This window comes from Zeugodacus cucurbitae, chromosome 2, assembly GCF_028554725.1.
Source record: "Zeugodacus cucurbitae isolate PBARC_wt_2022May chromosome 2, idZeuCucr1.2, whole genome shotgun sequence".
Classification (NCBI taxonomy): domain Eukaryota; kingdom Metazoa; phylum Arthropoda; class Insecta; order Diptera; family Tephritidae; genus Zeugodacus; species Zeugodacus cucurbitae.
Genome location: NC_071667.1, coordinates 6,438,896 through 6,463,472, shown reverse-complemented (window position 1 = coordinate 6,463,472; position 24,577 = coordinate 6,438,896). Strand labels below are relative to the sequence as shown.

Here is a 24,577-nt window from a genome sequence, read left to right as displayed (position 1 = left end):
TTGACAATGACGTCATATTTCACGATACACCTACAATGGGTCCCAGGACATAGTGACATCCCTGGGAACTGTGTAGCAGATGAACTAGTCAGACTAGGCACCACCATGCAGTTGGAGGCCGATAAAGAGGCAATCTATATACCTCTGGCACCCTGCAAATACTTAATCGATAAACATGCAGTAGATACGGCTGAATCACAACGGAAAGAAGTAACGACTTGCTCCGTAAGTAGACAAACGTGGCCAGAGTGGAATAAGAGCCGTACTTGCCGCTTATTGAAATTTAAGAGGAATGAAACAAGACACGCCAGCAGAATAGGCCTACCTTTCAATGATTACTGCAGGAGCTACCAAGAAGAAGAAGAAGAAGAAACAATTACACACCTTCTTTGTGGATGCAAGGCTCTGTACAGAAAAAGAATCGCAACTATTGGACGCGGTTTTCTCGAGGATGTGGGCGAAGTTGCTCATGTCAAATTGTGTGAACTTTTTTACTTTATTAGAACCACAGGGTGGTTTAATGATGACTCGATAGTGTGAGGGATCTCAGTCCCAGTGGTATCACAATGGGCCTCCCAAAGGCCTACGTGCGTCGTTTGGCAGCCACTAAACCTAACCTAACCTATATATGCGTTTTCGTTTGCTTGAAAGTTGAATCATATTAAAAATTGTATGGAATTTTAATATTTATTGACAAAGGCTACTATTTAAAGCAGTTGCTTAGCTAAAAACTCATGTTGATAGTCTCAAGATTGATGTAGCTCGCATATATGAGTCACTCTGTAGTTATATAGTTTACAAAATAAACTTTTCAAGTTAATTAGAAAGCAACGAAACCTTAGGCGGTTGCTATAAAATTATAAATAAAATGTGTTATTTCACACACATTCAATTAACTGTGACCTTACTGACCCACGTAGCAAGAATACATACGGGTCTGGCACATGGCATGACACACGTCAGCAGGCGCTTTCTATATCCATAAGTAGAATAGGGTTGCTACTACTATCTGTTATTGTATTAATGTACATATTTATTATTGTACTATTGCTGCCTAATGGATTTTGTGTCCAGCGCATGAGTGAGTTCGATAAAGGTATCCTTACCACATGTGTGTTAGCTTTTGCGGGGAAATGCATTGCTTGGCGACATGGTCGAAAGTGTTGCCATAGAAACACCCTAATTTACCTATATTGAGTTGAGAGTTGAGACACTCTAAATAATATCGTATCTTAACGGTACTACTATGTTTTGTATATGATTCACTGACTGAAACTGATTGTAAGGCAGGATAACGAACTGAAGTACACGCCAGTTACTTTGAAGAGAGTCTTATTTGGTTAGATGGCTAGGTTGTATGTGTATTTATTTCCTGTTTATACATGCATGTATATACTATAAGGTCAATTTTAGTTAAAGCACCATCTGTAGCTGTTATCTACTTAAATTTATTGCCTCATTTGTTTTGTATTCCTCTGCGCCACACATTGATGCCCAATCGAGATTAATAATTTTCCTGCATGTGTGTCAATGAATTATACTCGTTCACATAACGAATTGTGATACTCCCAAAGTGTCCAGTTCTCCTGAGTGTCAATAAATTTTAATGTAGTATTGCTGATATTATTAATTCATTTGTTACACATTTGGTTCGCATTTTGGGCACATTTTTGCTCGGTTGGCTCAAATTGTCTATAAATTATTATAAAAAGCCATCACATGATCAGTAGTTACTCTTTTAAAAGTCATCAATTACTTTGCATTCTTACAAGGCTTATTTAATAAGGTAAAATGATAAACACTTCGAGCACACCCTCTATACTATATTCGCACATCTCACAATACTTCGATCTTTACTGTACATAACAAATGCTTATAAAATAGTTCAATAACATATCTATACTTGTATTATATAATATAAGTAAAACACCCTCAGATCTGGTGACCCTTAATGTAATTTAAGCATGCTTGTCAACGGCAAGCTGTTTAAACAAACGATTATGATGATTAACGAAGTAGAAGAAAGTTGCTCAAGAAATTGAAAGTTTCCCTTTCACCATTTTCCACGTTTTCATGCACTGTCAGCAGCAAAATACACTAAATGTTGTTGAAATTGTATATGCTGGTTGAGAAAATACGCGTGGCTCTATGTACGATAAATAAATAAGTATATATGAGACTGATAAGGGTCCGGGTCAAATTGTATTAACTCTTATTAAATGAAAGTGGAAAAGAAAAATTGAAGAATACACAGAAATAAAGTAGGAAATAAATAAACAATTAAGCTGGTTTTTGGGTAGATCGATTAGGTTAGGAAAATTTACGTTAAATAAAGTGGGTCAACTAAATTTATAATTGCTCTATGCCATATTTTTTGTGTATGTATATAGTTGATTTTACTTACTTTTCATAGAATGTACATATCATATATTTAGGTTAGATAGTTAGAACGCTAAGCATGCGGTCATACTAACCTAAATTTTATTCCGAGGGTAACTCCCAACCATATTTAAAATACACCTACTAAGCTTTAGAAACTAGAAAACTGTTTTTTCTATTTAAACAAACAACGTTTTCGATAAGCCACTAAAATTGCAATAATTGAAATAAAAGTTATACTTTTATTTTATTGTCATCATAAACTTGAAACATCTATTGTGCAGGTCCATTTGGTAATTTCAGCTTTTACGTTTTCGCTAATAAAATTTTTTGTGTTCGACACCTTAATTTAGCTAAACAACAAACTAATTTAATTTGTATCCTTTCAATTATTCATATGTAGCATACCCTTAAAATCCACAAACTGGCCACATAAGCTCAAACGTTTGTTGGTCATTTTTGACTTTTTTCGTCCACCGCTAACCTACGGGATGTAACACTTCAGTCTGCACATATGAATGTGGATGCATAGACATGTGTATATGTAAATATAGAAAATGTTGGCAACAGTGTGACCACTCGTCGGACCCACAGCAATAAAGTGTCGCGCCAAAAATCGGTGTGGCGACAAAGTTTGCCATTTTATTTTGTGCGAGTGAGAGATTCGCAATGGTTGTGAAATTTAAGTGAGTGTTGCTTCTGAGTTGTTAGAGGAAACGAGGTGTATTAAATTAGTGTGTGTATGAGTATCAGTTATGCGAGAAAAAAAAATAAAAAAAAGTTTCTTATGTATTTTAACTGACGCTATCATCGCCTTGAAATATTAGTAGCTGAGTCTGCCAGCAGGTCTTTCCTCTACTTGGATACGATGTGGAAATCCTCACACCACAACCAAACAAGTCAAATTATGGCATGAAAATAGTCCCCAAATCATTACTTTGTTTATATAGCACCCGAAGTTATACATATATACTAATGCACGTACATAAATTGCAAAACAAATTAGCCACCTTGTTTGTCTCTTCTTGCTTGTCTCTTCAAACGTAAACACTTAAAAATGTCTGCGCCTTCTCCTCAACATACTTTCTCTTCTTATTTTCATCACTTACGACACACAATTAAGTACCATGTATTTAAAAACACTCACACCGACAGACAAACTGACAACAAAAATTAAAAAGTACAAATGTTAACAACATTGTTGTTTCTACAACCCGCCTAATAAGGGCCTAACTGTTCTTTACATGCCAATATTTATGATTATGAGTCGTCGTACACTGAATTGAAGGAGTGGCTTCGGTGGTCGAGCGTTGTAAGTAGGGTGAGCTGGGTGGTTGAGTGGTTAGGATACGGTTGCTCTCTCGATTTTATAGTTTCCTTCTGGGGATGTTACATAGAAAACAACAACTTTGTTACAATTTAACACAGAAATAATGTAGAATTTGGTTTGTGGTTGTCAAACTTTGCATTGCCGGATGTGCAAATGTGTAACAATCACCTAGTGGCCGCTGTTTTATGGCCAAAAATCTAACTAAAACTAAAATTAACACAACAATTTACATGGAATATTATTAGTGTTTACAGTGTGCTCTAGTTATTAATGTGGTGTATAACTGTAATACATGAAGCTGTTATTGGCGTCGACTTGCAGTTATGCTAATGGCTTGAGATTGTTTGACTTCGTCGAACTCCGAGTATGAATCAGTTTTAGTACGAGGTTCGACATGAGAAAACTTCGCGTTTTATGATGTCATCACAAAAGGAAGTGGATCACAAACATTGTAATCGAGCATATGTAGAAACAGTTGATTAATAAGTTCTGTTACCGGTAATGAGTTGACGTTCCTTGCCACTCGACTTACGCTCAAGCTCACTGAGAACATTACTCTAAAATGTGGAAAAGAGTAGACTTGCGAAAGGTCAAATTAATGGACGGCAGATTTTTTTGATTTCTAATTAAACTGATATCTTTGCTATAAGAAAATATATGATAACAGCAACAGAATCTACGGAGTTTGTGGCTCATTTAAATATTAGTGAGACTTTTTTAAATGTAATTATGGTAAATACATATATTCAAGCAATTAGAAGACCGATAATGTGGCCTCAAAAATTGTTTTACCAAAGATATTCAAAATTATGCATACACATTTAACACACTCAACTTTGAAACATAAAAAAACAACAACAACAACAGTTAAGAACTACACAAAATAAGTTTTCCTATTGCTTTTTAAAAGTTTCGCACAACGACTTAATTACCATTGCACGCCAAGCGTTAAATACATAACAATAACAAAGCGCAAGCTAATGTTGTTGTAGTACAACAAATGCCACCACAATTGTCCTTATCACAAGCCGCTGACGTGTACGAAAATTTGCGGTAGCACAGGCTTTGCTTTTGCTTCTGCTTTTGCTTAGTGTGGAAATTAGTTCGTTTTGTTTTAATTTTTTATTACTTTTATTTGCCCATTTCATATGAGGCAAGAGAGGCGCTTTTGAGGCGTATTGCAATTCTTCTTCTTGTTCTTCTTAAGTTGAGTTTTAGTTTTAATATTGATTTTTATTCGTACGGGTTATGTCTGTTGCCAGCAACACGTCCGGAAAGCCAAAAGAAGCTTAATGTGTTCAATCCAATTAAAAGTTTTAGCTATAGTTGAGCTATCGTCGGTGTCTTTGGCTACTTATTGGGTTGTCGGATTGCCGGGCCAAGCACCGCACGGAAGAAACCAACTTAAGCTAGTAATACTTGGTAGAAAAAAAGGAAATATAGAAAATAAATGAAATAATATAAGAAGCCTGAGCACGGTGAGCCGTCTACACATTTCAATGGGACTTAACAACTCAATTGGACTCAAACTCATAGCTTAAGAGTTAACCATTTAATTTGTTGGTCTCTTCAGGTCGCTATTGAAGGTATTGTTTTCAAGAAACGTTTGAAGACTTCTTTATTCTTGGCAATTTATTATTCCATATAAAGTGTATTGTGATAGATTCCACAAGATTGACATCTCACTTCTTAAAAAGGTTCTAAAAATTCAGTTAAAGCTTAATTTGAAAAAAAAAATCGAAAACAAATATTTTCTGCTAATCTAATTTTAAAATTGTGCCACTGTGCGATATAGGGTTAGTGCAATACAGAGGAACGCCAATAAAACATCGCCATACTGCAACCGCTGCCTGGCCTCACGGCGCCAGCTTGGCTTGGCTTGGTAGTCTTCTTCACTGCTTACGCCTTAATTAATGACAATGAAACACGCAAACTGTGGCTATGAGGTCAAAATACGTGTTGGATTTGAAAATTAAGTTCCCAGTTCGAAACCAAAAAGAACCCTAGACGCAAACACAATGTTGGCTGTTTGCGCACTAATCCACATGCACTCCATCCGGCGCACCACTCTTCCGCAAAGTGCACTCTCTTGGTGTTCGGCGTTGCAAAAGTTCGTTAGTTCATGCGGTTTTTCGAAAACACAAAAACAAAAAAAAACGTGTAAAAAAAGTAGAAAATAATGTAAATTACTTAAACGAACTTAAGCGCATACTTAACTACTGCATCGCACACATACACTCCCGACAGGTAAATAGTGACGCAATAGCAGGAAGTCACAACGAAACCATAGAACACATGGCAGAAAAGGAAATTTACGCTAGTGTTCGTGTGTTGAGTGCGGGCGCTTGATGTGCGAAAAGTCAAGTCCACACTTTATGCGGTCAATGGTTGACGGCGGTTAGTTAAACCCGTTGCGAGTAGTGGGAGGGCGCCTCGAAGAAATAACAACTTAAGCAGAATTTAAACAAACTTGCGTGCTTAAAAGGAAATATCCCTGTATGTGTGTGTATGCGTGAGTGTAAATTAATGGTCTCTAATACAAGTAGTAAACAGTGTTGCTTTTGCGCCGCCGAATAACCCTTCTGCAAGTTAAGCGTCTAACAAATCTTTGTAATTAATCAATTTGTGGCGCACACTAAGCGTTTTTAACTTATACTAAAATGTTGTTGTAAACTACAATTTCTTCTCATATGTATTATATATACCCACAATCCTCTTAGTAGTAGTTGATTACAATTTATTTTTAAATTTCAAATTAATTTACATTGTTTACATTTTCTTTTGATTGCAGCTACCGACTACCAGCTTGACGTACATATCCGAAACTTTCGAAACTTAATGGCTTTGACGGTTTGTTATTTTGCATTTCCGTCACATTAAACGGTGAGTTATGAACACAATTTTTATATAAGGTGAAGAAGGAGTACCACAAAGTGTTTTTCAGATAGGACGTAAATCAAAAATTTCTCTAAAATACTCGCAAAATACACTTCCGAAATAGCAAAATATTTGTATAACATAAATAGAAAAGATTTTTTAAAGTTCCAAATCGTTCATCGTGTATTATTTTGCAAGATCAGATTTAAAAATCTAAATTCGTAAAGTCTGTTGTATACCCACAGAGGTCTTGTAAACCTTTTAAGGTTATTTCTAATGTGTGTAACATTTAAATTCTCCATATCGTCCGCTCTTTATGTGTATCTTCCTTCCTTTTGTCGAGATAATAGTTTTTGAGAATACATATAATGAAGTCACCATTACTATAATATCTGCTCTGTATACGAATGTTCTTATGTTGTATGTTGGTAAATGACTAAACTAAGTTTCGGCAGCGACTTATCATTATTGACAGCTGACAGCAGTTAGACAGCGTGACAACTTGTGGTGGCTCGGGAGTTTTTGTCAACAACGCAGTGTAAGCAATTGCATGTATGTAATTCTATTACGTCTGTTGAATTTCAGCATGTTTTCCATATGGCATACTGGCTATCAATCTCTCAAATACAAATACAAATACCGAGGACATGGCAGTGAATATATGTATGTTAGATGTGCATATGCAGTCACAAAGGATATTAAATGCTAAAACGACGTTTTCCACTGAAAATGCTGACATTTCAGCTAAGTAGAGGATTCGTTAGCGCCATATGGCACGACAAAGCATTCCATCTGTGAGTGTATATAAATACAAATGTAGTAAATATTTACAAATACTATATGTGAGTTGACAGCAATATTTTTTTCATACTTTTCTGTGCGATTTTTGTTTTTTATGTGATGTTTTGCACTGAATTTAGCTAGTTTGTTACGCATCAATCAAAAAACGATCGAAATCTGAGCATATTCCCGGAAAAGATGTGGGCACTGAATTCTTTTTATTAAATTGAAGTGATATTTTGATATCATATTCACATTCGGTTTATTTTTGAAATGAAAAATGCGTGCACCAAAAACTGACTGAAGAACTCTGTTTGATCAAGTTTTAAGATTATTTTGATGGGATTTAATTTCTTATAATATGTAGTTGCCCTTGTAAAATTCTTTTTAAAAATCTTCCATAATTAAATAAAGTTGGTCTTAAGATGTATTCATTATTTGCTCGTTTTTGTGAACCACCGAAATCGTATCACTTGAGATTTCTTTTTTGACTTTCAATTCGGCATTTTTGTGCACTCTTACTTTTTCCTTTGACGAGTACATACGTACATATGTTCAAGTCAGTTCAAGTAGATGTGTAGTCAGCAGTTTGACTATTGACACACCCCAATCAACTCAATTTTATTCAAGAGCACTGACGGCAAAACTTTTGTTCTTAAAGAATGTTAAACATATGGCCAGAATAACAAATTTGATTACGAGAGGTTTAATACTTTTCTGATTGGTCATTTCTTAGTTTTATTTTTTGATACGGTCTATGAAACAACAAGCTAGGTGACGCTTCCGTCAAAGTATTACCTGCATTTTCCATCTGATTTGTGCTCGTTCAAATGCTATTTAATTCAAAACACTTAGATATCGGAGAAAAAATGTCGAATGGATCAAAAGTATATGTTATTTTTATCAGATTTTCATCGTCTTCTATGGAAATCTCATTATTTCCGAAGTTGCTCAATTCCAGTGTCTCGTATTTTTAACATATACTGGAATTGATTTATTTATTTAATTGCATTCAATAAGTACTTATTAATTGGTCGACCACTGTATGTTTGTCATTTGAGTAAAATCGTGATTTCGTTTTATTTTCATGCTGGTGTTTTCGCCTGTCAATCACCATAATCAATACGCTGTCAGCAGTCAGGATGCATTTAGTGCTTTGAAGTTTTTCTTCTTGTACATTTTTCTTCCCATGAAGTTTAATTTAACAGCTTCGCTGCGGCGGGTGCCATCTTTACATTTCACTAACAGTTTCGTTCTGTTCATCATTTTCAATTTGCTGAGTATTGTCTTTCTTAATTTATTTATTTTTTAGTGAACTTTGTAAATACTTGACATTTGACATTTGTTGAGTGTGTTCTTGGAAGTGTCTCAAGAACTGTGTGAACCCGTATGTCAGTCACTTGGTGTGAGTTGTGTTCAAAAGATTACCGCAACACTGATTTTAGTGCCTATTCATGGAATTCGTTTTCACACTCTGACAGCATTGTTCATTTATTATGGCAAATAAATCAATTTCTTCGACATTTTTCATTCGATTTTCCACTTCGCCTCCGAAGTCAACAACTGCGCTTTTATTATTGTCAGCAATGGCAGTTCTTAGCTGATCCTATATTTAGTAAGGAATTTCTGCAATTCATATTTATCATTCTTGTATAATTCGATATTTGTATTGCCATTGGCATTCTCCGGTTCGCCGATTGACCCAATTGCGTATCTCTGAGCTTTCGTTTTTATTGTGTAGGCACCCGTTCGCTTTCGCTCTTTGAAAACTCAATATTTATTACTTTATTTGTATTTACCCGCGTATTTATTCATATATTCGTACATACATACTGACTATATGCCAAATGTATGTTTATATTTTTTAAATCGTCATATTTACTACGTGACTGCGTGTTGAGTTGCGGCTGGATTGAAATCTTTTGCTCGAGGGTATCAAGTTGCCAATTTGACAGTACATAAAGTCAATATTATCATTGATTATTTCATAAATTTGCGGTGTTTATGTGGAAGTTATTGCATAATTTGCATATAATATTTTTATTTTTTTCTTTCTTTTGTCGGGTGATAGATGAAGGCACGAATTCCTGGTAAATAAGTTTTATGTTCGCTAATTGAATGTAAATATTATTTTATGGAATCATAAATATTATGGTAGTTTTTGTGAGTCTAATATTTCTAGTATATTCTTTAAAGTGCATTGCATTATTGGGAATATTTGTTAAAGATCAAATTTATAAGCCGCTCCTAGAAATTTCTATCAGACGGTTTCTTTTTGTGGAGACGATTGCACTTGTAGAATCCTTACCATTTGTCGTCGTCTCTAAATTGAGATTATTCTTTTCCAGTTAGTCCAAAAATTAACTTCGTCCCGATCGACGACTTTCTAAATCACAGAGCAGCTAAAAAAACGAAATCCATTCCCACTAGGATATGAGACAATATCATTTGGATTTTTTCCAGTTTCTTAACAGTTAATCATCGGTTTCCAGTTAGTCCAAAAATTAACTTCGTCCCGATCGACGACTTTCTAAATCACAGAGCAGCTAAAAAAACGAAATCCATTCCAACTAGGATATGAGACAGTATCATTTAGATTTTTTCCTGTTTCTTAATAGTTAATCATCGGTTTATATTAACAATAGTTAAAAGGATGAATATTTATGCAGGTTTTATATGAAGCGGAGCTGGCCAGGCTACAGCAACTTTGAAAACTTTTTGGGCACATTTTATATTATCAGAATGGGAAACTTGGAGCTGTTCCCTTATATAGGACTGAATGTTCTGTCCGTCACTTGGTTCTTTACCTTAACGAGAATATTTTTGAGGGTTATTTTTAGAAATGCGGTAATGGTGTTTGGGGGCGTTTTTCTTATGAAGTCGAAACTAACAACATGGCAGCTATCTAGTTTTTTATACTCTCGCAACAAATGTTGCTAAAGAGAGTATTATAGTTTTGTTCACATAACGGTTGTTTGTAACACCCAAAACTAAACGAGTTAGATATAGGGTTATATATACCAAAGTGATCAGGGTTAAGAGTGGAGTTCAAATCCGAATGTCTGTCTGTCCGTCCGTCCGTCCGTCTGTGCAAGCTGTAACTTGAGTAAAAATTAAGATATCTTGATGAAACTTGGCACACTTATTTCTTGGCACCATAGGAAGGTTGCTTTCGAAAATGAGCCAAATCGGACCACGCCTACAAAATGGCGAAAACCGAAAACACATAAAGTGCCATAACTAAGCCATAAATAAAGCTATGGAAATAAAATTTGGTATGAAGGATCGCACTATGAAGGGGCATATTTGGATGTATTTTTGTGGGGAAATGGGCGTGGCCCCGCCCCCTACTAAGTTTTTTGTACTTATCTCACAAACCAATAGAGCTAGATGAACCAAACTTTCTGCAGTCGTTTTTTTTTAGCCACTTCCTAATGCAGTCCAAAAATGAAAGAAATCGGATCATAACCACGCCCACCTCCCATACAAAAGTTAGGTTGAAAATTACTAAAAGTGGGTTAACTCATTAATGAAAAACGTTAGAAACACTAAATTTCACATAAGAAATGGCAGATGAAAGCTGCACTCAAATTTTTTTACAAAATGGAAAATGGGCGTGACGTCGCCCACTTATGGGTCAAAAACCATATCTCAGGAACTACTCGACCGATTTCAATGAAACTTGATTTGTAATAGTTTCCTTACATCCCAATGATATATTGTGAAAAAAGGCCAAATCGCTTCACAACCGCGCCTACTTCCTATATACCAGAACTTTGAAGACGATCTGAATCGTTTACTTTACAATATATAAAGTAAGCACTAGTGAAGATATCGGTGCAGAACTTTGCACAAATACTATGTTTATAGTGTGGCACCCCATTTTAAAAATCGCCGAAATCGGACCATAGGTTTTTAAGGCCCCATATATCGAACACGAGGCCCTCGGTGCTTCTAACCTAATATTATGGTTTCCAACTTTCAATGGACTTTATACAATATATATGACAAATATGTGGGTCAAATTGTGTATTATATAATATAAATAAAGTTAAATATATAAATTGCGAGAGTATAAAATGTTCGGTTACACTCGAACTTAGCCCTTCCTTACTTGTTTTCTTTTAATTCTCTACAAATTATATTGAATGCTATTATTTTCTAGGTAACTGCATGCTCTTACCAAATTAAATGTAATATCAAATGCAAATGAAACACATTCCTGAGCAATTGAAGTGCTTTTCAAGAAATTGAAGATTTCATTCTAAAAATGTTCACATATAAGAAAAAATATATTTGTAGTAAATTTGATTAACTGCACATTTTTTTAGCAACATTTATTTTTGATATTATTTAAAAATATCCTAACATATGTATATTTGTATTGCCAATGATGTTTTAGTGAAGTTGAGTAATTTTTTGCCGGCATAGCAATCAAATAAACTCAAATTTCTCTATTTTATTTGAAATTCTAGTTCGTCAATACTTGCGTATTTACATTTTAATAGTAATATTATATACATGTGTTTATGTGCAAAATACCTAAAAATTATTTTAAAAAATTGAAATTCATTCTGTTAGAACAATAAAATGTGTACTAATTTGGTTAACAATCTACATATATTTGGCTTTTAAAAGCAATTTTCTTGTAAAACATTTTTTTAACTAAATATATGCACATTTACCTCCGTCCATAGTCTTTTTTCAAACATTTTTAATTAAATCCATCTGGAGCTCGTTTCTTAATTTCTTGCAGATGTTGTTAACTTGATGCGCTTTTATTACAGGATTATTTTCTCTTGTTTGAAAAGCATTATATAAATATATATATAGACGTTAGAATATTTTAACCTTTTATTCAATTAAAGAACTACGTATGAACCTGAATTTTTATTCGGTCGAAACCTGTCAAAATAATTCAGACAACGTTTTCTGCCGCTCCAATTACAATCGCTAGTCTTGAAGCGCTTTCTGGTTTCGTTATTAATCATTTTCATTATTGGTTATCTTCAATGGCACTTCCTTAACTATTCTTTTGAAAAATTTATTAGAATTTAAAACAATATTTTTGAACGTACGAAAGAGAACCGACCGCAGAAATCGTAAAATCTTCAAAATGTTGATCATTCGTTTGTTTGGAACATGTTTTAGATGACAACACATATTGCCTTTGAGAGCATAACAGGAGGGAACTGCTAATATTATCAGTCTTCGTTATCTGGTATAAATCGCAGATGCAACTCATTTTATAAACTTTGTAGTGAACTTGTCTGTTCGTTGGCTAAAAATGTATGCAAATAAAAAATATTTTATTACAAGAATAATCTCAACGTAAAACCATAACCCAAAAATTCGGAAAAAAATTACAACAAAAATAATGAAAGAATGACAGCAAGACCACAGCTTGCACAACATTTACCACAACTGCAAATTTTTTCTTCCTCTCCTATGCCGAGGTTCCCTGTGTCGCCTAGGGCACATAGGTCTTACTTGAATGAAATATGCACTTGCCTGTCCAAAATGCAGAGCGCAATTACGAAAGTAGAACTTTGGCGAGGGTAAAGGGGAGAAAAAATGGCGGAAAGAGACAATAAGACTATGAATGCTGCTTGACAAGGAAATGAAGATAATTTTTGGTTAGTTCTCAGATCCTCTGCGCGTATTTGTGTACAGCACAATTTGGTCGATGTAGTGCACAGGGGTTGCAGCCGTGTTGAGGTGGCGAAAGTTTCTGCGAGATTTCAAAGTTGCGCTCGTGTAAAAATGTCAACGAAAAAATTTAATAACTGCGTCAAAACACAGCAGAAAGAAGAAAATAACAAAAACAATAAAAACACTGGTAACGGCTGAGAAGGGTACACGCAATGTTGCCAGGGCAATAATGTAATAAAGCATGTTGTTCTGAGAGGGGTTGGCAGTAGCAGTTTGGAGCTTGAGAGATTTGGCAAAATAAGAAAATTAAAGAAACAATTTTGAGCGTTAAAGTTGCAAAGGAATTTTTATAATTGTTTATATTACAAGCTGGACCACAAGGAACAGCAGTTATGCTTGTGGAAAGAAATGTCAAAGTTTAAATTAGATAGAGCCGCACCATGGATTTGAAAATTAGCTGTTTTGCTGGTTACGAGTTCATAATCGACACCCCACAATTGAATGTATTAAATATTGGAGCAGCACGAGATAAAAGTGGAATAGAAGGAAGCATCGTCTCTACTTATTAAATCCCAAAAATATACTTCGGGTTTTGAGTAGATGCTAACTTATAGAGTGAAGACTTTGTGGACTCGATCAAAGATGTCTTGCGGGTTGACATTTGATAAAAGTTTTCGCCGAAAACTATGGTTTAGGGATTGAAGCAACATAATATGATCAGATTATAACTCAGTTTCCCGCCAACCTCAAAAAAGTTTTTGTTTAATTTCGAATTTGTGTTGGTTTCTTGGTTTTAAGAACAAAGAACCTGCTTTCAGAATGCATTAAATTTTGAGATTTTAGAGCCGAAAAGGTTGGGCTCCAATATTAGATATATCTGAAATTGGTATCGAACAATGAATTAACCATTCATAGAAAATATGCAGACCCAAGCTTGACAGTACAGCGGCAAAACTTAATTTTTAATGAAAAAAAAATGAATGTAATTCTCTCTGTAAATGCAACTCTCTTTAAATATATTATTTACCAAAAATAGCAAGAAAACGTGTTTCAAATATGGGACAAAATTAATTCACTTAAAAATGCTTGTGTACCAGAATTTTTGACTCAACTCTTCGCAGATAACGAGATAAGAAGTGATTACTCCGTTTCAGCGATGCATGGAAAATGTAACATTGTATAGCTTTCCTTTCAAATGGCAATTAATCCTAATGGAAGTAATCCCGACATTTCGGACTGGACAATTAAGCAGCAAGCAATCACAGCTGGTGCGCGTGAAGTAACGGCAAAGCAACAAAAATGCTTGAATGGTTGAGCTGGGAGAGTGTGAGTTTATGTCAACCGGTGCGATTGGCGATTGGTGGTGGAGTGTTGATGGGGAAACGGAAATTGAAATAAAACAAATGCCAACACGACCGCAACGAATATTTCGTTTCCGCTTGAACTCTCGCACACACACACGTGCACGCATTGGCGTACAATGTATTGTAACATTTATTTTTAGAGCAAGCTTTCTTTTCTGTAGCGCAGCAATAAAACACAGCAACGTCAGGGCAAAACACTGCTAGTCGCTTTTGGTAAAGTGCGCCAGAAGTGTTGTAATTTCAAAATCCATTGAAATGCAAGAAATGTGTATAATGTGTACAAGCAATTTGGCGCTGTGTAAGCTAAATATTGCTAAGCAAAACGCTGTTACATTACAATTTCTGTGTGTCTGCCTCTTGTGAGTGCGTGTATATGTAAGAACTTGAAGACTGTCAGCTGGTCATAACATTTGCCTGTTTTTAATGGGACAAGGTGCCGACCCACTTGCGACGTTCGTCTGATTCTGTGAAGTTTGGTATTCAATTATTTTTTTTTGACGTTGCTATTTGTGATTAGTTTCACTTTTTATTGTTACTGCAAGCTATAAAAGTGGCTGGTGAAAGGAATCATAAAGGAAGTTGCTTTCTCAGTATATTTCGGCTAGTCATTGGGCATACCATATGGATTGCTTGAGCTGGATTTGAACTTTGGAGTTTGAAGTATGAGTGATATTAGACAATTAGTGTGCATTTATGGTATATAATCTTTGTCTCGACTTTTATACATTCACGTTGATTTGATTGTTGTTGCTGGTAAAATTGTTCTCACGGTCACATGATCGTCACTGAAGCAGTATGTTCGAAAAGAAAATTTTGTTAAATTTATTCCCCTTTAATGTTTCAATATTGCTTTTTGAAGCAATTGGGGGAAATATATACAAATATAACAAGTGTTTGTGCCTTTTAAGTAATACAAGTACACTTGCAATTACACAAGAGCCAGTCTGTTTGTATTTCGGCTTGTGTATTTACAAGCACCGAATTGTAGTGTATACCATATTTATATGTATGAAGCTGCATTGGAGCATACGACCAAACAACATTTGGCGCCAACAACTCGCTTGCACGGTTCCCCCAGCTGGTATATACTCAGGCAGCGCTCGTATTTTGAGGGTGAGTTTCAATTTTTATGGGGTATTTGTTCCAATTTTATTGAAACCTACAATATACAAGCATAAAAACCAACGTAGTTTGAGTGGTTGCTCCACTCTGTGAGTGAAAGTGAAGCCTATAGGAGAGAAGGGTGTTTATGTAACAGGCGTTGCCATAAAATTGTTTCACTGCATTGTTTCTACATTCAAAACAAACATTGATTTTGGTGGTCTGTATTTTTTCAAAAATTGTCACCAACGTTACTATTGTTAAATTTAACAAACTTTCTTTTTACCTTAGTAGCACCAATTTTGTTACTTATGTCGTGAAATTTATGCTGATGTGTTCACATTTTATTTTCTCTCATATATTGTGTGCTTGCATATTCGTTCTTATATTGTTTAACTTTCGCTTTTCTTTTGTGTTACGCCTTTTCTTCTTCTTCTTATTTTTCTTTTTCTTTTATTTATTTTTTCTTCTTGTCCATTTCCTTGCTCGCATTGTTCATTTAGTTAAGTGTATTTATTGTTTTCTTGCACTTAAGCATTCACATTCACAATATAGTACATAGTACATAAATGACGCTTTCCCTTGTCCAGCTCACTAATCTTAAGTGCGTTGCTGGCGCAAAATGCTTCCATTTCGCCGCTAAGCTGTTGCCACCACTTACCCTAGTTTTTGTTTCTTTTTCTTCAGCTGTTCCAAATCCCTCTTATTTCAGCATAGTTCGATTCTCAGTAGTTTAGTTTTTTCCCCATTTGGTCCAGTTTTAGTCTTTCTCGTTTTTTTATCACTCTATACTCAACTGGGGTTCATTGTTGGCAATTTTCATTTTAATCGTAGTTTTTTCTTCTTAGGTGTTTGGATTAAGCAAAACTTTTGTTGAATTTTTTATCACAAAACATTTTCCAAAAAAAATTATCACAATCCGCTAAAAGCGAGAATATATAAATACATATCTTATTAGTTAACTGTACATGTGCGCACGCAGCTTCCTGTCGCACTTTTGACATGCGAGGCTCTTAAACATGTGATTTCCGTTGCTGTCGCTGCTCTTTTCCGTTTCGGCGCACATCCACATCTGTATAATATGTGCTAGGACGAGTTTTCCGTTAGCAAAGCTTTGTCGATTCCTGCCAACCTTTTTCTATATTTTTGGTTTATTTTCTTACCTCTACATTTTCATTCTATTTCATTTCGCTGCCAAAGTAATGCTATTTCCAGTTAAATTCTATTTCATATCCTTACTATTTCCTTGTATTTACATGCTTCTTACTTCTTTTCCATTTTGTTTTGTTCAACAAAATAGTTTCCTTGTTTAATGTAGTTTCCTTCTATTTAAATTGTTTCCTCCCTATTGTTAGTATTATTTTCTATTTTAGACTTATTTTTAAACAATTTTAACTTCTATGTGAAATCGACACACTGAACTATTCAGAACGAATCCGAACAAAAGCAGTTAAAGGGTGTGCTTTTTGTTTTAGTTTTCCCTTTTTAAAATTGTTTTGTGTAGTAAATTCTGTTTCCTTTATGTTGGCATTTCTCATGCATTTAAAAAAGGATATTTCTTTTCATTTAGTTCTATGCGTCATAAGTAGTTCTATTGTCATTTCTATGGGTGTGAAAAACGATAAATAAAGGAACACATATTTGTATTTTTCTGAGTTACTTTACATGCTTTTTGTTGCTCTTAGTTTGCAAAAAACGTAGAAGGGTTTTACTGGGTTTGAGTGGGCTTCTTACGATCTATGGTTTGTCGTTCTCTTCATATTGCTTTTCATAGAACTTTAGAAAGTCTAAATATGTTTCTTTGCGATTTATTCAGCTTCAAATAATTCGAACTATGCGGTTGGTTTCTTTTTATTCTAGAAACTTAGATATTCTACTTTTTTTGTATGATATGATATGACCAATTGTTGAAACACGGTTTTCTAGAACAAAAGGTCAACATAAATCTGTTCTAACAACTAATTGAACAACTGATGTTTTATTTCAGCAATAGCCTAAGTACATATATGTATGGTTGGTTTGTTAAAAAGGGAGGCGAAGAGAGCCTGACCGCAAGCGGCCGCACATTATTAGACCCATTGTGCTCCCCGAAGGTACCCTGGTAAGCGTCAACTGAACAACTTGGTCGATTTAACGAAGTTTCTGAGTTTATTCCATTCCTGCTGCCCAATTTCTCTCAGATTAGAGTAATGGGAGCCTTGGAAGGCATCTTTTCTTAAACGACAGAAGGCCGGGCATTCGCGGAGATAATGCTCTAGTGTCTCACCATCTTCCGTGCACGTCCTGCATTCCGCCGATTCTACTATGCCAAGTCTCTGCAGGTGGCCTCTTAGAGGCAGGTGCCCCGTGATGACTGTGATACATCTTAGTTCTCTTTTGCTTAAAGTAAGAAGTTTTTTGGTCTGTCCAGTGTCAACACTACCCCATAGTAGCTTTGTGGTGCGACTCGTGTTGCACATGTTCCATGACCTGAGATGTTCCCCTAGCATCCATTGCTTTAGGCAGCGCTTGAGAGAACTGAAAGGCAGCGGCAGTTTAAGGGAACTGTATTCCCAGCTGCTCCTGAGCGAGCCAACTCATATGCCTTTTCGTTTCCTTCTATACCTATATGACCGGGTACCCAGATAATGCTAACTGAGTTTTCTCCCGCTAGTCTATTAATTGCCTCTTTGCATGGCGCCTTCCCTTAGTCCGACAACCTCAGCTTGGAATACCGAATTGTAGTCGTTTAGCTTTACAGAAGAAGCCGGTGAATATATAGATTTCACCGTTGGTACTATCTATGATTGTTTCATTGGTCCAATCTTCTCTGCTGCGGAAGGAGAATGTTGCCTTAATTTCCTCAACAGTCATACATATATAAGTAGTATAATCAATTTAATCTCTAGATCATTTATCTCTCCTGCAATATATAATATTTTTTATAATTTTTTCAGTTCATCAACTTCAAATTTTTGTATATACACCCAATAAAAATCTAAAACGAAAGACTGAGCAATATCAGCCAACGGTTTTCTGCTATATAAGTATAAGTTATTTTACAGCACCTTTGAAGCAGAAAATGAAATGAGCTATAATTACGTAATAAATGTAATTAGTAACCGGAAACTACAAACAAAGGAATTCTCAATAACCAAGGCTTGGTCACATTATTAATTTAGTTATTACTCCCTCACGCTCTCTATCCACATTTTATAACAAAAGCTCAAACTAATTTAGTTGCAATAATGATGACATGAAGAAGACACAGACACAAGCGTTGAACCGGTTAACGGTTGGTTCATAGTTCAATGGACTATTTGTTGACAACGTTTGTTGGTGGTAGGGTTTAATAACACTATTTGTTATATTATACAATCTAGCTGCACATATGAATTTATTATGCCATATACATATAAGTAGTGTAGATAGCTTCATATTTCAACATTTTCAGTATTCTTACCCCACCATCTGCACCACAGAGCACAGCGTGTCTGCCCAGCTTTTTAAGCATCATTAGCTTCGCTCAGTTGCTGCTCATTTAGAAACTCATTTATTTTGATTGTTGCACGGCATATACTCGTATGTATGACTCGTGGCTTGTGGTTCGTGGCTCACCAACAGACGGATGTCCTGCTGAAAATGTTGATTAATTGACAATCATAATTTTCCATTTGCACACTGGCGTTGTTTAGTCTATGAGTTCTGAGTACTTTTGCACACCCACAGAACTTGTGCTGTTGACCTTAACACCTCATTGACAAGTGTTTTGGCATTTTTTATGAGACAAATCCCTTTCGTACAAATACAGATACAAGTGTGTATGTTTTCTTTAAGTCCTTTTTATTGAGGTATTTACTTTTATTTGTTGTTTTATTTTTTGCATATTTTCTGCTTTTGTTTTACTTTTCCTATATTGCATTATTATTGTTTTAGTCACAGTTATACGTGACTTTTACACTTTTCGACATATTACTGCTCAAATAAAATGTTGATTTATTTAAAAATTGTTGTTGTGATTTTTGTATTCACTTTTTGGCATATTCTCCACACGTTGAGATTACAATTTACATTTTATGATTCATAACCACCTTTGTAATGTTGGTTTCTATTGTTTAAGCGTTTGTGTGCTCTGGTTTGGGTATGTGAATATATACACCTTGCACACATCGAATATTTTTATTAAATATTTTTCAAATGTGCTTCCATATATTTATTTACACCCTTGTCAGTTCATAAGCATTCGGATAACTTTTGATTTGTACTGATTTTTGCCAATATCTGTGATGAATTAGGAATTTAAATTCTTGGAAACTGAAATTATTTTTTGTATAAATAATTTTTCTTTAAATAACTCATGTATCATGATCTTCTCATAACTCATCGGAAGTCGTTTTCGTCTCACGATTAAAATATTGAACATATTGAATATTCACCAATAAAATTAAAATCAATTCGATTTTTATACTCTCGCAACAAATGTTGCTAAAGAGAATATTATAGTTTTGTTCACATAACGGTTGTTTGTAACACCCAAAACTAAACGAGTTAGATATAGGGTTATATATACCAAAGTGATCAGGGTGAAGAGTGGAGTTCAAATCCGAATGTCTGTCTGTCCGTCCGTCCGTCTCTGCAAGCTGTAACTTGAGTAAAAATTAAAATATCTTGATGAAACTTGGCCCACTTATTTCTTGGCACCACAGGAATGTTGCTTTAGAAAATGAGCAAAATCGATCCACTGCCACGCCCACAAAATGGCAAAAACCGAAAACACATAAAGTGCCATAACTAAGCCATGAATAAAGCTATGGAAATAAAATTTGGTATGAAGGATCCCATTAGGGAGGGGCATATTTGGCGTGGCCCCGCCCCCTACTAAGTTTTTTGTAAATATCTCAAACCAATAGAGCTATATAAACCAAACTTTCTGCAGTCATTTTTTTTTAGCCACTTCCTAATACAGTCCAAAAATGAAAGAAATCGGATAATAACCACGCCCACCTCCCATACAAAAGTTAGGTTGAAAATTACTAAAAGTGGGTTAACTCACTAACAAAAAACGTCAGAAATACTAAATTTCACATAGGAAATGGCAGATGAAAGCTGCACTCAGATTTTTTTACAAAATGGAAAATGGGCGTGACGTCGCCCACTTATGGGTCAAAAACCATATCTCAGGAACTACTCGACCGATTTCGCTTCACAACCACGCCTACTTCCTATATACCAGAACTTTGAAGACAATCTGAATCGTTTACTTTACAATATATAAAGTAAGTACTAGTGAAGATATCGGTGCAGAACTTTGCCAAATACTATGTTAATACTGTGGCAGCCCCATTCTAAAAATCGTCGAAATCGGACCATAGGTTTTAAAGGCCCCATATATCGAACACGATGACCTCGGTGCTTCTAACCTAATATTATGGTTTCCAACTTTCAATGGACTTTATACAATATATATGACGAATATGTGGGTCAAATTGTGTATTATAAATTATTAAATAAATAAATTGCGAGAGTATAAAATGTTCGGTTACACCCGAACTTAGCCCTTCCTTACTTGTTTGTTCATGTTATTCGAACACAATCAATTCGCCTGATAATTGTTGAAATCTTCTGCGGTTTAACTAAAATTAGGTTAGGGTTTCCTAATCAGATATCTTGCGTCTTTTTTTTCCTTACATTATCTCTTTTCTGTGGCGCTCTCTGGAGTTATAATGCTCTCATTGAAATCAATATTACATGCCTTCTGCTCAGTTCATTTCGAGAAGTATTTCCTAATAAATTATTTGTATGAAGTGGGATTAGATTGATGCTTTGAAGAAATTTTGGAGAAGAATTTCTCTTGTATAATCATCGATAATGCGTTATCTCTGAGATGATGGAACCAGTTTGTATGCTTACATAACTAATTGAGAAACTATTTTAGGAAAACGGCATTAGTTTTAACATAGTTCTGTTGAGAATTAAGCTTCTCAATAACGAAAGCACTATCTCTTAGCTAATTTTTGAGAAACGTATTTCGTTGCCTATGTTTGAGATTGGCCTATATTACTATTACACCAACTGGTTAGTTATTTACTATATGTTTCAATTTGTTGAGTATTTACTCGAAAGTCTATCTTTGGCACACCCTTCTTTAAAATTTCCACAGAAATTTGAAAATAATTTTACTCATACATTATTATACCCTTCAGCATTAGCATAACACAGTTATTATTTTCTAGTTTTTCTAGTTTCCACATGTTCAAAGCTAATGTACACTCCCTGCAAATGACACATGAAAATAGCATAGATAAAATCTACTGAAAATTAAAGCTTAAATCTTCGGTGCCTTTAGGCAACCACAAGTGTACTCGTAGGTTGCACAAAAGTCGTCCCGCTAAACGAATCATAATATATGCTTTCTGCCTGCGTACGCCCATTCATTTTTTACTTTGTATATCTGGGCTTATTGGTTTTTATTTCGGCTGTTGCCGCATGACATGCGATGCTTATATTTGTGAAATTTTTCAAAATACTCCATTTTATTTTTGTGGCTGTTTGTCGAAATTTCGTGCGCACAGTTTTTCCTCTACACCGTCATATATGTAATATGTGTGTGATGCGGTCGTAGCGTTGCGAGTGCAAGTTCGCCTGTGAATTTAGATGCTCGAGAATTTTGCGAATGAATTTTGTGAAAAGTGCAAAAACAAAAAACGCGTTTATTTATGCCTGTCACGTTAGGCGCAACGGCAACGGCAAAGTAAAGTTAAGTAAAGTAGGCAAAAATTGCAAAATGTCGCCGCGCAACGTTCGGAATAATTTTGTGCATAACAACAAAGTAGTCGTACTAGAGAGCGCCTCGCAGCAACCACAGACAGCAGCAGAAGGCGCGTTGGCTTTGGTATTTCCTAGCATCCTTCCGGCTGGCGTTTGTCTGTTTGTTTGTGTGGTTTTGCTCCTTCCCGGTTATGGGCGCGTGCTCCTCTAGCGCCTTTGCAAATTTCAAATGCCTGCTGATTTCTTATTTCCTGGCACTTTAGGCTGTTTTTGTGCCATCCTTCTGCACCACAGCTGCACACCGTCAATCAGCTTATTTACACATACAGGTATACAAATGTATGTATGTATAATACTTATGCTGTGTTCACTTGTTTTTAGAGAATTTGCAAATTTCATTATGACGCCTTGTTTATGCAAAATAAATAGCAGTTGATGAGCGCGCACAAATAGGATTACCACACCGTCATATTTATTTATTATCATTTTTTTTAATGCTGGCGCTGGCATGTTGAGTAACTTAGAACATTTCTTTGAGGAAATGTAAGCTATCTAACCAATTTTTTTTACAAAAATTCGCAAAAAAAAATAGATTTTAGTTTCTTCTTTGCATGTCAGGAATAGAGCATGTTTACTTAGTAAAAGAGAAATTGCAATTTTTCCGCGAATTTCGCACTGCGCACGCGCTCATGGCGTAATTTGATTATAACCACCAGTTAAAGTGAATATGCTTTGTTGTCGTTGCTGCCACAAGCAGGCCCTTCATTGCGTTTTTTCTTATTATATATTTTTCAAATGAACATGGAAGTTGGTTGCATAATAATGTGCTCAACAACAAGCAACACCGCAACCACACACTGCACCATTACTTTGTTTGCTTTTAGATACGCTCTTCACTGCATTTGAGTCCACTTTTGCCGTTAATGCTATTTTCTAGCCAATTTGTTATTTAATTAAATTTCTTAATTATATTTCCGTGGAGCAATTGTGGTGTTAATTAGTTTTTATTGATTAATTAGCTTGATACGAGGTCAGTTTGAACTGTTTTTTTGCATTCCTTGTATATTAACTTTAGATGCAACACAATTTCTCTCAAGCTCGTAAATTTTGTAGAGGTTGCAATTTTTTTTTCGTAATTGACAGGCAAGTTCGGCATTACTATCATGGTAGGGAATAGTTTTCTCAAATTCTACATTGAAATTCTTTTTTATTTTCAAAATTGGAGAAGATTTAATTAGACTATTGAGGTTATGGTTTCTCATTAACACTTTGAGAAAAAACATCAGCAAAAATCGGGAAAAAACTTATGAATAGGTTAGACGATCATATTAGAAAATCATTAAGAAACATATTGTATAGAACGATAAACTGTTTATAACAAATTTGAAAATTAAATTGTTCCCAAATACTTAGCATTTGAGATTAGGAGTTTTGTGAAAATTATAAGTTTTAGACGAAAATTAGTAAGGAGTGAGTCATATATGTAGTTACATAATGCATGCAAAAAATTCCTTAAAATGAAGGGTTATGTATAAGAATGAGAATATTGGAAATTTATAAACCGTGAGATATTAAGCCTCCATGCACATAATGACAATTTACGAAACTTAAAATTGCTTAGCTTTCGATATTTTTTTGGTTACACTCTGGGGGCTTTAATCTATTTTGAAAGCATGTAAACTCTGTACAGGAATGTGTTCGCTTGAAAGCTGTTTAGAGACGAACTGTAATTGCAAAGTGCATCATCATAGCTGCACTTTGCGATAGTAAATACACACACATTCAAACAACAGCTCGTGCTCTATTGAATCGGAAGTAAGACAGTAAAGGGAAAGAAGAAAGAGTGAAAAGTAACTGAGGCTGCATGCAGGAATACTGAAATTGTGGATGTGTAAAAATATCAAGGATTATGCGGGTATGACAAGTGGCAAAGGCAAACATACAAATAATAATAGACAGAAGAGCACAATATGAGTAGCTACAAACATACATATGTACAAACAGTAACAGTTTCAACTAACAAAAGCTGCCACAATGCACCGCAGTCTCCAATCAACTGTTGCAGCAGGGACAACAGCAGCAGCAGCGTTGGCAGCAGTAAAGTGGCATTAGATGAAGTGGAAAATTTTGCATATGCATCTGTGGCATACAGCATAAAGTGGCAGTCGGAAAGCATGCAAATTGCGTGTATCTATCTACTACAGACATACTACAGAGTTTTATCTTATGTGTGTGTGTTGCGTCAAACAGACAGTCGATTAGACAAGCCAGTCTGCCGGCGTTGTATTTCGAGACTCGTCGGCAATGATGCTTTGAAACAAAATAAAGTGCTGCTGCAACAGGGAAA

At 35.2% G+C, this 24,577-nt stretch overlaps 1 protein-coding gene across 1 annotated transcript in view; it reads left to right on the top strand.

Annotated features, from left to right (window-relative positions):
- LOC105214052 (protein tincar) overlaps nucleotides 1-24,577 on the top strand; it is a 143,981-nt gene that overhangs the window by 47,139 nt on the left and 72,265 nt on the right. Inside the window, exon 3 of the mRNA XM_011187233.3 lies at nucleotides 6,501-6,592. The gene's annotated coding sequence lies outside the window, so the exon portion shown is untranslated. The remainder of the gene's footprint in view (nucleotides 1-6,500; nucleotides 6,593-24,577) is intronic.